We start from the raw sequence: 14,055 nt of genomic DNA, 5'->3' as shown, positions 1-14,055 counted from the left end.
AAAAGTTAATAGTAAAAATACCACCAATATATTCCAAAAAAAAATTAATTGTTAAAATAGCATTTTTCATCCGTTTGTATAAAGAATATAGTCAGATCGATGTAGGCCGCTGGTAATTGCAATAAAATTAATCCGCAAATGTTCAGGGACCAACAGTTGGTAGTGATCCAAAATGATTAACAATGTTGCAGAATAGTTTTTGTAACTTTGTAGCAGTTCTTAAATAGATAAGTGCCTGAAGTTAAAAGACAGTGTTCCACCTTTTATATGCAAATATCGAAGATACTTGTGTAATAATAAACAAGTCTTTATGAATTGGCAATAGAATGTATTAAAAAGGGCGCTCCAGGGCGTCTTACCGTTTTCTTCTGTCGGCTAAAAGCAGGCCGCTCAGCTTTTGTGGTAAAGGTTCACCCGTGGTGATAAAGTGGAGTTCAAGCTTCCAGGTAAACTCCCACTTGGGTTTAACCGTCTCACAGCAAGCCGCTCTGACCACACTGGTGGCGGTTTCCTCTCGGTGGTTGAGCACGGTTTGTAGCCATAGTAGTCAGTGTCACTGGCTGGATCTGTACTGGCTGAGGTTAACACCTCACTTTGTGACTGTCAGTAACAACGGCTCCAGGACCAAATTGAAATTCTAGCAGCATAAATATCGAAGAATGTCAGTGTGTCCCGCACTTAGCGTGTATCACGCACGGGGTAAAGAGACTAGGTACCTAGTGTCAGTCAGTTGCTCTAAGCAGGATAAGCAACTCTCCTTCTACGCGTTTCACCCAGCTATGGGCTTTTTCAAGAACTGCTACAAAGTTACAAAAACTATTCTGCAACATTGTTAATCATTTTGGATCACTACCAACTGTTGGTCCCTGAACATTTGCGGATTAATTTTATTGCAATTACCAGCGGCCTACATCGATCTGACTATATTCTTTATGCAAACGGATGAAAAATGCAATTTTAACAATTAATTTTTTTTTTGGAATATATTGGTGGTATTTTTACTATTAACTTTTTATAGGGAGACGTCCCTTTAATTTTGATGTTAGTAATTTTTACCTGTTATATATATGTATAATTATTTTTATTAAACCCCTATAATTTTTTAGAGATTAAGTGTGGTATTTATTCTTGCTTTTAGCGCCCTCTCATTTTATATTTTGATACCCTGTTCTTTATAGCCATTTGGAGAGGTGGTTAGGGAGAGGCTTGGATAAGTTTTTAGACCTCAGCGCTATATAATATTGTTTTTTTCCAAACACTCCATATACCCTTTTAGCCTTAAGATTGTTTTGGTGGGCACCCACTTTTATTAAGCTTATGTATATACTTATGCTGTTTTTTATGTTCCTTATGCTCAGATTCCACTTTGTGTTTAATAAGTTGCGTGAGAATGTGAGCTGCTTGTTGAGAAGCAATCTTTCATTTATTTTCTATTTTTACTCTATTTCTCTCAATAATAATAGCTACTTACTCAAATATAGTATATCTGCATGAATGTTCTTACCTTACCTATATCCTTATTTTAGCTAGAGGTTTGGTTTGTTAAAGTTCTTCTCTAGAGCCTGCACCTAAAACCAACATGATTCCTCCCATAGTCTGACCATGTTTTATTTATATGGTTCCGTTTTGCTCCTTGCCAAATATTATATACAACCTCCACTACTCTTCATATAAACCGTGATTCATGACATTGAACATATTTACATCCACCCTGTCTATGTCATAATAGCCACCTTGTGTAGCAATGCTTTGCTGTTATAGAGGACTTCACACTTTGATAGCAACTCTGAAAAGATTTCAGACTCATATGCCAGTTAGCTTGGTATCTCATACATACCTGTACTCAATATATAATAGTTCATATCTGGGCCTAAATCCCATTAGGATGCTGTGTACCGTCCTTGTTTATGCTCTGACATAAGCTAATGAGCCAGTAGCCGCAGTAGGACATGGATATTAGCTGGTCTATTTGTCTGTGGAATATTGCTTGTAACATACCATATTGTATCTAACGTTTCATATACCTTATATTGAGATAAGCTCTTTACTATGACTTGGTTTCTAGCTTAATACTGTTCCTTGAAGTGTATAAGTTACTTAGTTTACTACTTTGGGGGGTAGTTATCAAGCCGTCAACCTCAAATACGCTGGAATTCCGCAGCGTATTTGTGGCGAGGCTGATTCGCCTTAGTTATCAAAGGCTACAGACCGGTAAAAGTTGAATTTTGTGACGTAAACTTCGATCCGCCGGACTCAGTCCGACACAGATCGATTCTTACGTCACTACAGATGTTAACATCCGATTGGCTGATCCAATCAGCCAATCAGATTGAGCTCGCATTCTATTGGCAGATCGGAACAGCCAATAGAATGCGAGCTCAATCTGATTGGCTGATTGGATCAGCCAATCGGATTGAACTTGAATCTGATTGGCTGATTCAATCAGCCAATCAGATTTTTCCTACCTTAATTCCGATTGGAATCCTATCAGCCAATCGGAATTGAAGGGACGCCATCTTGGATGACGTCCCTTAAAGGAGCCTTCATTCGTCGGTAGTCCGTCGGGAAAGAAGGATGTTCCGCGTCGGCGGGATGAAGATTCAAGACCCGGCTTGAAAGATGACCTCGCCCGGATAGAAGACTTCTTCAGCGCCTCTTGGAAGATGACCTCGCCCGGATGGAAGATTTCTTCAGCGCCGCTTGGAGGATCACTTCATTGGATGGAAGATTTCTTCAGCGCCCATTGGATGATCATTTCTGCCGCTCGGATGTCCTCTTCAGTTCCATCGGTGGCTCGGCTGAGTGAAGACGACTAAAGGTAGAATGATCTTCAGGGGATTAGTGTTAGGTTATTTTAAGGGGGGTTTGGGTTAGATTAGGGGTATGTGGGTGGTGGGTTTTAATGTTGGGGGGGTTGTATTTTTCTTTTACAGGCAAAAGAGCTGAATTCTTTGGGGCATGCCCCCACAAAAGGCCCTTTTAAGGGCTGGTAAGGTAAAAGAGCTTTGAACTTTTTTAATGTAGAATAGGTTAGGGCATTTTTTTATTTTGGGGGGTTTGTTATTTTATTAGGGGGCTTAGATTAGGTGTAAGTAGTTTAAAATTGTTGTAATATTTTTTTAAATGTTTGTAACTTATTTTTTTTATTTTTTGTAACTTAGCTTTTTTATTTTTTGTACTTTAGTTAGTTTATGTAATTGTATTTAATTGTAGTTATTTGTAGTTAATTTATTTAATTAATGTAATGATAGTGTAGTGTTAGGTTTAATTGTAACTTAGGTTAGGATTTATTTTACAGGTAATTTTGTATTTCTTTTAGCTAGGTAGTTATTAAATAGTTAATAACTATTTAATAACTATTCTAACTAGCTAAAATAAATACAAAGTTACCTGTAAAATAAATATAAATCCTAAGATAGCTACAATGTAATTATTAATTATATTGTAGCTATCTTAGGGATTATTTTACAGGTAAGTATTTAGTTTTAAATAGGAATAATTTATTAAAGTATAGTGTAGTGTTAGGTGTAATTGTAACTTAGGTTAGTTTTTATTTTACAGGTTAATTTCTATTTATTTTAGCTAGGTAAGCTATTAAATAGTTAATAACTATTTAATAGCTATTGTACCTAGTTAAAATAAATTGAAAGGTACCTGTAAAATAAAAATAAATCCTAAGATAGCTACAATATAATTATTATTTATATTGTAGCTATATTAGGGTTTATTTTAAAGGTAAGTATTTATTTTTAAATAGGATTAACTTAGTTAATAAGAGAAATATTATTTAGATTTATTTAATTAATATTTAAGTTAGGGGGGTGTTAGGGTTAGTGTTAGACTTAGGTTTAGGGGTTAATAATTTTATTACAGTGGCGGCGGTTTAGGGGGGGCAGGATAGGGGTTAATACATTTAATATAGGTTGCGGCGGGTTCAGGGAGCGGCGGTTTAGGGGTTAAACTATTTATTTATTTGCGGCGAGGTGCGGGATCAGCAGGATAGGGGTTAATAACTTTATTATAGAGGGCGGCGGTATAGGGGGGGCAGGATAGGGGATACTAGGTATAATGTAGGTGGCGGTGGGCTCCGGGAGCGGCGGTTTAGGGGTTAAGACATTTATTATAGTTGCGGTGGGCTCCGGGAGCGGCGGTTTAGGGGTTAATATGTATAGAGTAGCTTGTGGTGGGCTCCGGGAGCGGCGGTTTAGGGGTTAAACACTTTATTTAGTTGCGGCGGTGTAGGGGGGGGACAGATTAGTGGTGTTTAGACTCGGGGTACATGTTAGGGTGTTAGGTGCAGACAGCTCCCATAGGAATCAATGGGATGTCTGCCAGCAGCGAACTTGTACTTTCGCTATGATCAGACTCCCATTGATTCCTATGGGATTCGCCTCCTCCAGGGGTGGCGGTTTGAAAACCAGGTACGCTGGGCCGTAAAAGTGCCGAGCGTACCTGCTAGTTTTTTGATAACTAGCAAAAGTAGTCAGATTGTGCCGCACTTGTGTGCGGAACATCTGGAGTGACGTAAGAATCGATCTGTGTCGGACTGAGTCCGGCGGATCGAAGTTTACGTCACAAAATTCTACTTTTGCCGGTCTCTAGCCTTTGATAACTAAGGCGAATCAGCCTCGCCACAAATACGCTGCGGAATTCCAGCGTATTTGAGATTGATGGCTTGATAACTACCCCCCAAAGTAGTAAACTAAGTAACTTATACACTTCAAGGAACAGTATTAAGCTAGAAACCAAGTCATAGTAAAGAGCTTATCTCAATATAAGGTATATGAAACGTTAGATACAATATGGTATGTTACAAGCAATATTCCACAGACAAATAGACCAGCTAATATCCATGTCCTACTGCGGCTACTGGCTCATTAGCTTATGTCAGAGCATAAACAAGGACGGTACACAGCATCCTAATGGGATTTAGGCCCCCCCTTAGTATAATACACACAGCGTGTATAGTATCGGAAAGTGGTAAGATGTGATTGCAAAACATATCTTTAGCATGTGTGTGAAAATTATAATATATATGATTATTTCAAAGTTAGATAAAGAAATAGTCCCTCTGATGTGTTAGACTCTTTATTTGGGGGGCAGGAAGAAAGCGAATAGCCCTACATAAACTATCACAATTAAGACATTTTGGCGGGCTAGCATTACCTAATTTTTCTATTTATAATCGCATCTGTCTAGCAAAAGTAGCCATGGATTGGCTCACTGGTAGGAGTTATGTGGCTTTCCTTGAAGCAGAACAAATTCTAATTTATCCTTTCTCTTTAAGTACTTTAGTGCACTGTCCTAAAAGATATATTCCAAAGAAAATTATGAAAAAATATACTATATTTCATATTATTCTAGCCTGGCAGGAAATGCGACATATCCTAAATAGTGATGTCCCGAACTATTCGCCGGGGAATAGTTCCCGGCGAACATAGCTTGTTCGCGTTCGCCACTATGGGCGAACATATGCGATGTTTGATCCGCCCCCTATTCATCATCATTGAGTAAACTTTGACCCTGAATCTCACAGTCTGCAGACACATTACAGCCAATCAGCAGCAGACACTCCCTTCCAGACCCTCCCAGGTCCCGGGCAGCAGCCATTTTAGAATCATTGTGATGCAGCTTTTGAAGAGAGAGGAGGTTTAGTGTTGCAGCTCCTGATTTTATAGGGAAATTGATAGCTAGGCTAGTGTATTCAGTCTCCACTACAGTCCTGAAGGACTCATCTGATCTCTGCTGTAAGGACAGCACCCCAAAAAGCCCTTTTTAGGGCTACATCAGTCGTTTTTTTTGTTTGTTTTTCAGTTGTTTTTTTGTTTTTGCATAGGGCTAGAACTCCAGTCATTTTTTTTTTGCATTTGCCTGCCTGCCACCAGCCTGTGTGTGAGCCTCACAGCATATATTTGTGCCAACTTGCTCACTGCCACCACTCATATCTGGTGTAACATTATTTTAAATTTTAAAAAAAACAAACTTTTACATTAGTTTGCTAATTGCAAGTTTAATCTAATTTCATTTTCCATCAGGCCTGTGTGCCAGGCCCACAGCAAGCATATACTGTGATTAATTCCTCTGTGCCACCAGTCATATCTGGTGGTGGAACATTATTGTAAATTTAAAAAAAAAAAAATTACATTAGTTTGTTAGTGTAACCTAATGTCATTTTCCATCAGGCTTGTGTCTCTCAGGCACACATCATATACTGTTATTAATTGCTCTGTGCCACCACTCATATCTGGTGTAACATTATTTTAAATTTAAAAAAAAACAACTTTTACAATAGTTTGCTAAATGCAAGTTTAATCTAATTTCATTTTCTATCAGGACTGTGTGCCAGGACCACAGCAAGCATATACTGTGATTAATTCCTCTGTGCCACCACTCATATCTGGTGGTGTAACATTATTGTAAATTTAAAAACAAAAACAAATTTACATTAGTTTGTTAGTGTAATCTAATTTCATTTTTCATCAGGCCTGGGTCTCTCAGGCACACAGCATATACTGTGATTAATTGCTCTGTGCCACCACTCATATCTGTTGTAACATTAGTGTAAATTTTGTAAAAAAAATGTTTTACATCAGTCTGCTAGTGTTATTTAATTTTAGTTGCCAGGCCAGCCTGCCACTAGTGCCAGCCTGTGTGTCAGGCTCCCAGCATATACTGTGCCTACTTCCATCCTCAGTGCCACCACTCATATCTGTTGTAACATTAGTGTACATTTTTTACATCAGTCTGCTAGTGTTATTTAATTTTATTTGCCAGGCCAGCCTAGTGCCAGCCTGTGTGTCCGGCTCCCAGCATATACTGTGCCTACTTCCAACCTCTGTGCCACCACTCATATCTTTAGTAACATTAGTGTAAATTTTTTTTATTTATTTTTTTACATCAGTCTGCTATTGTTATTTAATTTTAGTTGCCAGGCCAGCCTGCCACTAGTGCCAGCCTGTGTGTCAGGCTCCCAGCATATACTGTGCCTACTTCCATCCTCAGTGCCACCACTCATATCTTCTTGTTTAATAGTAGTGTAAGTGTACATTTAAAAAAAATTAACTTTTTGGATTGTGAAACATCAGTCTGCTTTTTTGTTTCAGGCTCACAGCGTATACTGTGCCCACTTGCCCAGTGCCACCACTCATATTTTGTTTAATAGTAGTGTAAGTCTATATTTAAAAAAAAAATGACAGGCAGAGGCAGGCCACCCCGCAGGTGCCGTCGTGGTCGTGGTGCTGTGATTCCCTTTAGCCATAGAATAATGCCCAGTGTTAGGGCACGTAACATGAACCCGAAAAGTTCTGATGAAATAGTTGACTTTATAACACAGGACACCCAATCTTCTACAGCTTCCACTCGTAACCTTGACGCACCATCCACCTCCAGCATAGCTTTGGGCACCTCTCAAGTGACCAGTGCCACTCGCCCGCCTGCCGCCACCATCAACACTAGCTTCACTTGATCTGTCAGAGGAGTTATTGACACATTAGTTGGAAGAAATGAGTGATGCACAACCATCATTGACAGAGGATGTAGATAACAGTGATATGTCTCAGTCAGGCAGCATTACAGACATGGACGTACGGTATGATGATGATGATGTTGTACCCGCTGCTGCTTCCTTTGTTGATTTGTCAGATACAAGTGAAGCGGTTGATGATGATGTGTCCGTGGATGTCACGTGGGTGCCCGCTAGAAGAAAAGAAGAAGAGGGGGAAAGTTCAGATGGGGAGACAGAGAGGAGGAGGAGGAGACGAGTTGGAAGCAGGGGGAGGTCGTCGCAAGGAGATAGTGGCACAGTCACAGTCAGACAACATGCATCGGCACCCGGGGTCAGCCAGACAGCACGCCAATCAACGCATGCTGTTGCCACCACCAGAATGCCGTCATCGCAGAGCTCAGCAGTGTGGCATTTTTTTTGTGTGTCTGCCTCTGACAACAGCGATGCCATTTGCAACCTGTGCCAAAAGAAACTGAGTAGTGGGAAGTCGAACACCCACCTAGGTACAACTGCTTTGCGATGGCACATGGTCTCATATCACAAACGCAGATGGGATGAACACATGAGTAGAAGCAGCACCCAAACTCAAAGCCGCCATCCTCCTCCTGCTCCAGCATCTTCATCCACGTCAACCACTGCTGTCCTCCTTGCCCCCTCTCAACCATCCGCCACTCAGTCTCTCTTACGTAGCACTTCCTGGTCATCTGCCCACAGTCAGGTGTCTGTCAAGGACATGTTTGAGTGTAAGAAGCCAAAGTCCCAAAGCCACCCCCTTGCCTGGCGTCTGACAGCAGGCTTGTCAGAACTCTTAGCCCGCCAGCTTTTACCATACAAGCTGGTGGAGTCTGAGGCGTTCAAAAAATTTGTATCTATTGGGACACCGCAGTGGAAGGTACCCGGCAGAATTTTGTTTTCTCAAAAGGCAATCCCCAACCGGTACTCGATTGTGCGAAAGGAAGTAATGTCATGTCTTGCACACAGCATTGGGGCAAGGGGCCATATGACCACTGATAGCTAGTCTGCAAAGCATGGTCAGGGCAGGTATATCACATACACTGCTCATTGGGTAAACCTGCTGGCGGCTGACAAGCATGGAATGCGTGGCTCTGCAGAAGAGTTGGTGACACCACCACGACTTGCAGGCAGGCCTGCTGCTACCTCCTCTACTCCTCCTACTCCATCCTCTTCCATAACCTCTTCCTCAGCTGATTGCTCTTCTGCTGCAGCGTCTTGCTCCACATCAACGGCACCCCCCCCCCCCCCAGCTCCCCAGGTACTATTCAACATCCCCGGATACGGCAGTGTCACGCCATCTTGGGGTTGACTTGCCTCAAAGCAGAGAGTCACACCGCACCGGCACCCCTGTCCGCCCTGAACGCACAGGTGGATCAGTTACTGACTCCACACCAACTGGAGATTGGTTGTTTCTGTCAATGGAAGAAATTTGGTGGCGGCATTGAAATTGGGCAAGTTGACACATGTGCCGTGCATGGCACATGTGTGTAATCTGATTGTACAATGCTTTGTGCTTAAGTACCCAGGCTTACAGGACGTCTTGAAGCAGGCCAGGAAGATGTGTGGCCATTTCAGGCGTTCCTACACGGCCATGGCGCGCTTGTCCGATAAGCTGTTAATGAGTATTTGTATGACCGGGGTGCTAGGACAGCCTCTGGGGAGCTGGGGATTTTTTTCCCACGTTAATAGATGCTCATGTGCAATGCCTGTAGGCTCATGCGTCCTTTTGAGGAGGTGACAAACCTTGTCAGTCGCACCGAAGGCACCATCAGCAACATCATACCATTTGTTTTCTTCCTGGAGCATGCCCTACGAAGAGTGCTGGATCAGGTCGTAGATGAGCGTGAATAGGAAGAGGAAGAGTTGTGGTCTCCATCACCACCAGAAACAGCCTTATCAGCATCGCTTGCTGGACCTGCGGCAACGCAGGAAGAGGATTGTGAGGAAGAAGAGTCAGAGGAGGAATGTGGCATTGAGGAGGAGGAGGAAGACCAAGCACAACAGGCATCCCAGGGTGCTCGTTGTTGTCACCTATCTGGTACCCGTGGTGTTGTACGTGGCTGGGGGGAAGAAGATACCTTCAGTGACATCAGTGAAGACGAGGAACGGGACATGATTAGCTCGGCATCCATCCCTGTGCAAATGGGGTCTTTCATGCTGTCGTGCCTGTTGAGGGACCCTCGTATAAAAAAGCTTAAGGAGAACGACCTGTACTGGGTGTCCATGCTACTAGACCCCCGGTATAAGCATAAAGTAACTGAAATGTTACCAAATTCCCGCAAGTCGGAAAGGATGGAGCAGTTCAAAAATAAATTAAAAACTATGCTTTACACAGCGTATAAGGGTGATGTCACAGCAGCACAACGGGAATCTAACAGGGGAAGAGATGAAATTAATACTCCTCCCATGCCCACTTTGGCAAGGACAGAACGCTTTCCAGACGTGTTGTTGATGGAGGACATGCGGACCTTTTTAACTCCTATGCATCGCCACAGCCCTTCGGGATCCAGCCTCAGAGAAAGACTCAACTGACAGGTAGCAGACTACCTAGCATTAACTGCGGATCTCGACACTCTTAGGAGCGATGGACCCCTTGACTACTGGGTGTGCAGGCTTGACCTGTGGCCTGAGCTATCCTAATTTGCAATCAAACTTCTGGCCTGCCCCGCTTCAAGTGTCCTTTCAGAAAGGACCTTCAGTGCAGCAGGAGGTTTTGTCACTGAGAAGAGAAGTCGCCTAGGTCAAAAAAGTCTTGATTATCTCACCTTTATTAAAATGAATGAGGGATGGATCCCGAAGGGACTGACATTGGGCGATACATTTGAGTAAAAAAGGCCTGATGGCGAGATGAGCTGCCTTGGGCTACAAATGGTACACACGCTGCTGTATTTTATCTTCGAATGCCGGATGACTTGCATGACTTATCCGCCAACAACTAGTGTTCAAGCCTCAAGGTTTTAGTGCACTTTCTAACTGTTTTACAAACATCAATTTTTCTGGCCGCTGCTACAGCGGCGGCTGCAACAATACCTTATTTTTCAGGCATTTGGACATGCCTAATTTTTCTTGCCTCTGGTGATGCACTGTGGCTACAAAAACAAAACAAAAAAAAGGCACATAACAGTGATTAAACTGTTAAGAATAGTACTCATTAACACACCACTCATATCTGGTGGCACAGTAGATTGCATGCGCAGTGCCCCAAATTTGAAGTAGGAGGACCGAACAAGCATCTTTTTCCATTTCCCGGTTCCTAAAAATTATCTCCGGTTTCCTAAAAACAATGCCATACCTATACTCGATTGTGCAAAAGGAAGTGATGGCAAATGGGGTCTTTCATGCTGTCGTGCCTGTTGAGGGTCCGGAACCCTCGTATAAAAAGGATGAAGGAGAACGACCTGTACTGGGTGTCCAAGCATCTTTTTCCATCTCCCGGTTCCTAAAAATTATGTCTGGGTTCCTATAATCGATGCCATACCTGTACTCTATTGTGCAAAAGGATGGCATATGTGGTATTTCATGCTGTTGTGCCTGTTGAGGGTCCGGCACCCTCGTATAAAAAGGCTATAGGAGAACAACCTGTACTGGGTGGCTGTCATGTTACAGTTGTGGACTCTTACCCTTTTTCAAGCAAACTCTTTCACACCTGTAATTGGATCATCGCTTTTGCTATAAAGCTCACCTTGCAACTCTCATCATTGCTTGTTATTCTGTCTCCAATCAAGCTCTGTATCAAGCCCCTCCTCTGGGTGAATTACCGGTCTCAATCGTTTGCTATTCTGACTGACTCCTCATCCTTTGCTCTAACAACTTGCAACTTCCGGCTTCATTGCGGTGACGTCACACGCCGACTTGTCCTCACGGCTGCAGCTGCTACTGCCGCGCTCTCCCTACTCAAACTTATTTTCGTGCAGGTTTGATTTCCATTTGACTCTTAATGTTCATAAGCCTTATCTCTGACATTGAATATCATTGTTTGCAAATTTGTGAATATCGTTACTCCATATTTATGCCATCTTATTATGTTTACCGGAGTCTCCTTGAACATATGATATTATCCTTACTTAGTTCAGCTACCTCATCTCCATCTTTGATTCAGTATTATCTTTTGAAAGTTATTATTGCAAGTTGCTATATTTTTGTCCTTACTTATTTTTTTCCTTGCCATATATATATATGTCTAACATTTACCCTCATATGAGAAATTGGCAGGAATATCCATCTGTATATGAGGTAATATACAGATGCATTTCAGATGCCATAGAATAAAATTGTATAATCTTCTGCGAAGTATAAAGTACTTATATGTTCAGTCTCCGCCAATCTGCAGGAGTTATTACAAACATACATATTGTTTTGCTAGGAATGAGATCTGCAACTGTGATCCTCATAATCATTAAGTTAACTATCTTTCACAGGGCGTTTATGATAGAAATAACAAGCCACAACATGGATCCAGCAGACCTTGTTAAACATGTTCAGGTTCTCACAGATAGAGTAGAGACACTCACACAAGGTTATAATAGTTTACACCAGGAAAATACAAATTTTAAATTGTATATAAATGAAAAATTACAATCAATGAGCTCCTCAAACTTAGCATCAGATCCACAACCCAGTCCACCAGAGAAATTCTCTGGAGATAGAAGGCAATACAGAGAATTTAAAAATGCTTGCCTTTTGTACTATGCACTAAAACCAAGATCATATCCTAATGATCACTCTAAGGTGTTAACTACAATTTCTTATCTGAGAGGAGAGCCCCGTAGCTGGGCTAACACATTTTTTGAGACTGATGACCCTATCCTGTACTCTTTAGAAAATTTCTTTAAAGCTATGAGTCAATTATATGACGACCCAAATAAACAACTCACAGCAGAAAACACTATGAGGTCATTGAGACAAAATAAACGACAGGTGGAAGAATATATTACAGACTTTAAAAAATGGTCAAAGGATACACTCTGGAATGACCTGTCACTCAGAAATCAATTCCGGTTAGGGTTGTCTGATGCATTAAAAGATGAACTGGCGAGAGTTCAGCTACCTGAATCTCTTGAAGATTTAATTAACCTCTGTATAGTTCTTGACAGAAGAATTAGAGAAAGGAGAGTAGAGAGGTATCAGTCAGATCACTCAATAAGAAAAACATACACTCCAAACTACTCAGAACATAGCATTAAAGTTACTAATAAAGACCCACCTGAGCCAATGGACCTAGGATTTATTAGAGGACCCTTGAACCAACAAGAGAAACAAAGAAGACGCAGCAACAACCTGTGTATGTACTGTGGAGCGCCAGATCACACAGTTAAAGACTGCTCCCAATTGCACACAAGGAAGGGTAAGCAAATAACTACTGCTAACTGTTTATCAACATATAGTAAACTATCAACTCACTGTCTACTATCTATTCTCTTACAGTGGGACCAACATCAACTACAAACCCAGGCTATCCTTGATTCTGGGGCTAGTTTGAATTATATTGATGCTGATTTTGTTAACCAAAATAAAATTCCATTAATTAAAAAAGCAAACCCCACTGTGTTACGTTTTATTGATGGAAAATCTATTTCCTCAGGTCCTATACAATACCAAACTATTCCGCTAAGAGTTATTTCCAAACAGAACCACACAGAATATATAACATTTGATGTTATACCTTCACCTCTTTATCCTGTAATACTTGGTATTACCTGGTTATCCTTACATGACCCTAATATTATTTGGTCAAACTCTACAACTGAGTTCACTTCAGATTATTGTAAAAAGACTTGTTTTCACTCTCATGTTCTCTTAACTGACACATCCTTAATACCCCCACAATATCAGACATTCTCTGATGTTTTTGACAAAAAGGAGGCAGAAAATTTGCCTCCTCATAGAAAATACAATTGTCCAATTGATTTACTACCTGGAGTGGACATTCCATACGGGCATATATTCCCTTTATCAGATTCAGAATTAGAATTCCTGAAAACATATTTGGAGGACAACTTAAAAAAAGGGTTTATTAAACCTTCTACTTCACCTGCAGGAGCAGGAATTTTCTTCGTTCGGAATAAAGATCATAGCTTAAGACCTATTGTTGATTATCGCGAACTTAACAAGCGCACTGTTAAAAACCGATACCCTTTACCTCTAATTCCTGACCTGATTGAAAGGTTACAAGGTGCAAAATTCTTCACAAAACTGGACTTGAGGGGTGCTTACAATTTAGTTCGAATCAAATCAGGGCATGAATGGCTGACTGCCTTCCGTACCCGATATGGGCTATACGAATATACGGTCATGCCCTTCGGGCTATGTAACGCCCCAGCGACTTTCCAGTTTCTGATTAATGATATTTTTAAAGATCTACTCGATATATTTATAGTGATTTATTTGGATGACATTCTCATCTACTCAAAGTCTTTCGATGAACATATTCAACATGTGAAAGTGGTACTCACTAGGTTACGTGAAAACCACCTCTACGTAAAACTTGAAAAATGTGAATTTCACACTAACAAGATAACCTTCTTAGGTTATACTAT

The sequence above is a fragment of the Bombina bombina genome, chromosome 6 (assembly GCF_027579735.1).
Source record: "Bombina bombina isolate aBomBom1 chromosome 6, aBomBom1.pri, whole genome shotgun sequence".
Taxonomy (NCBI): domain Eukaryota; kingdom Metazoa; phylum Chordata; class Amphibia; order Anura; family Bombinatoridae; genus Bombina; species Bombina bombina.
This window is presented reverse-complemented; position numbering follows the sequence as displayed.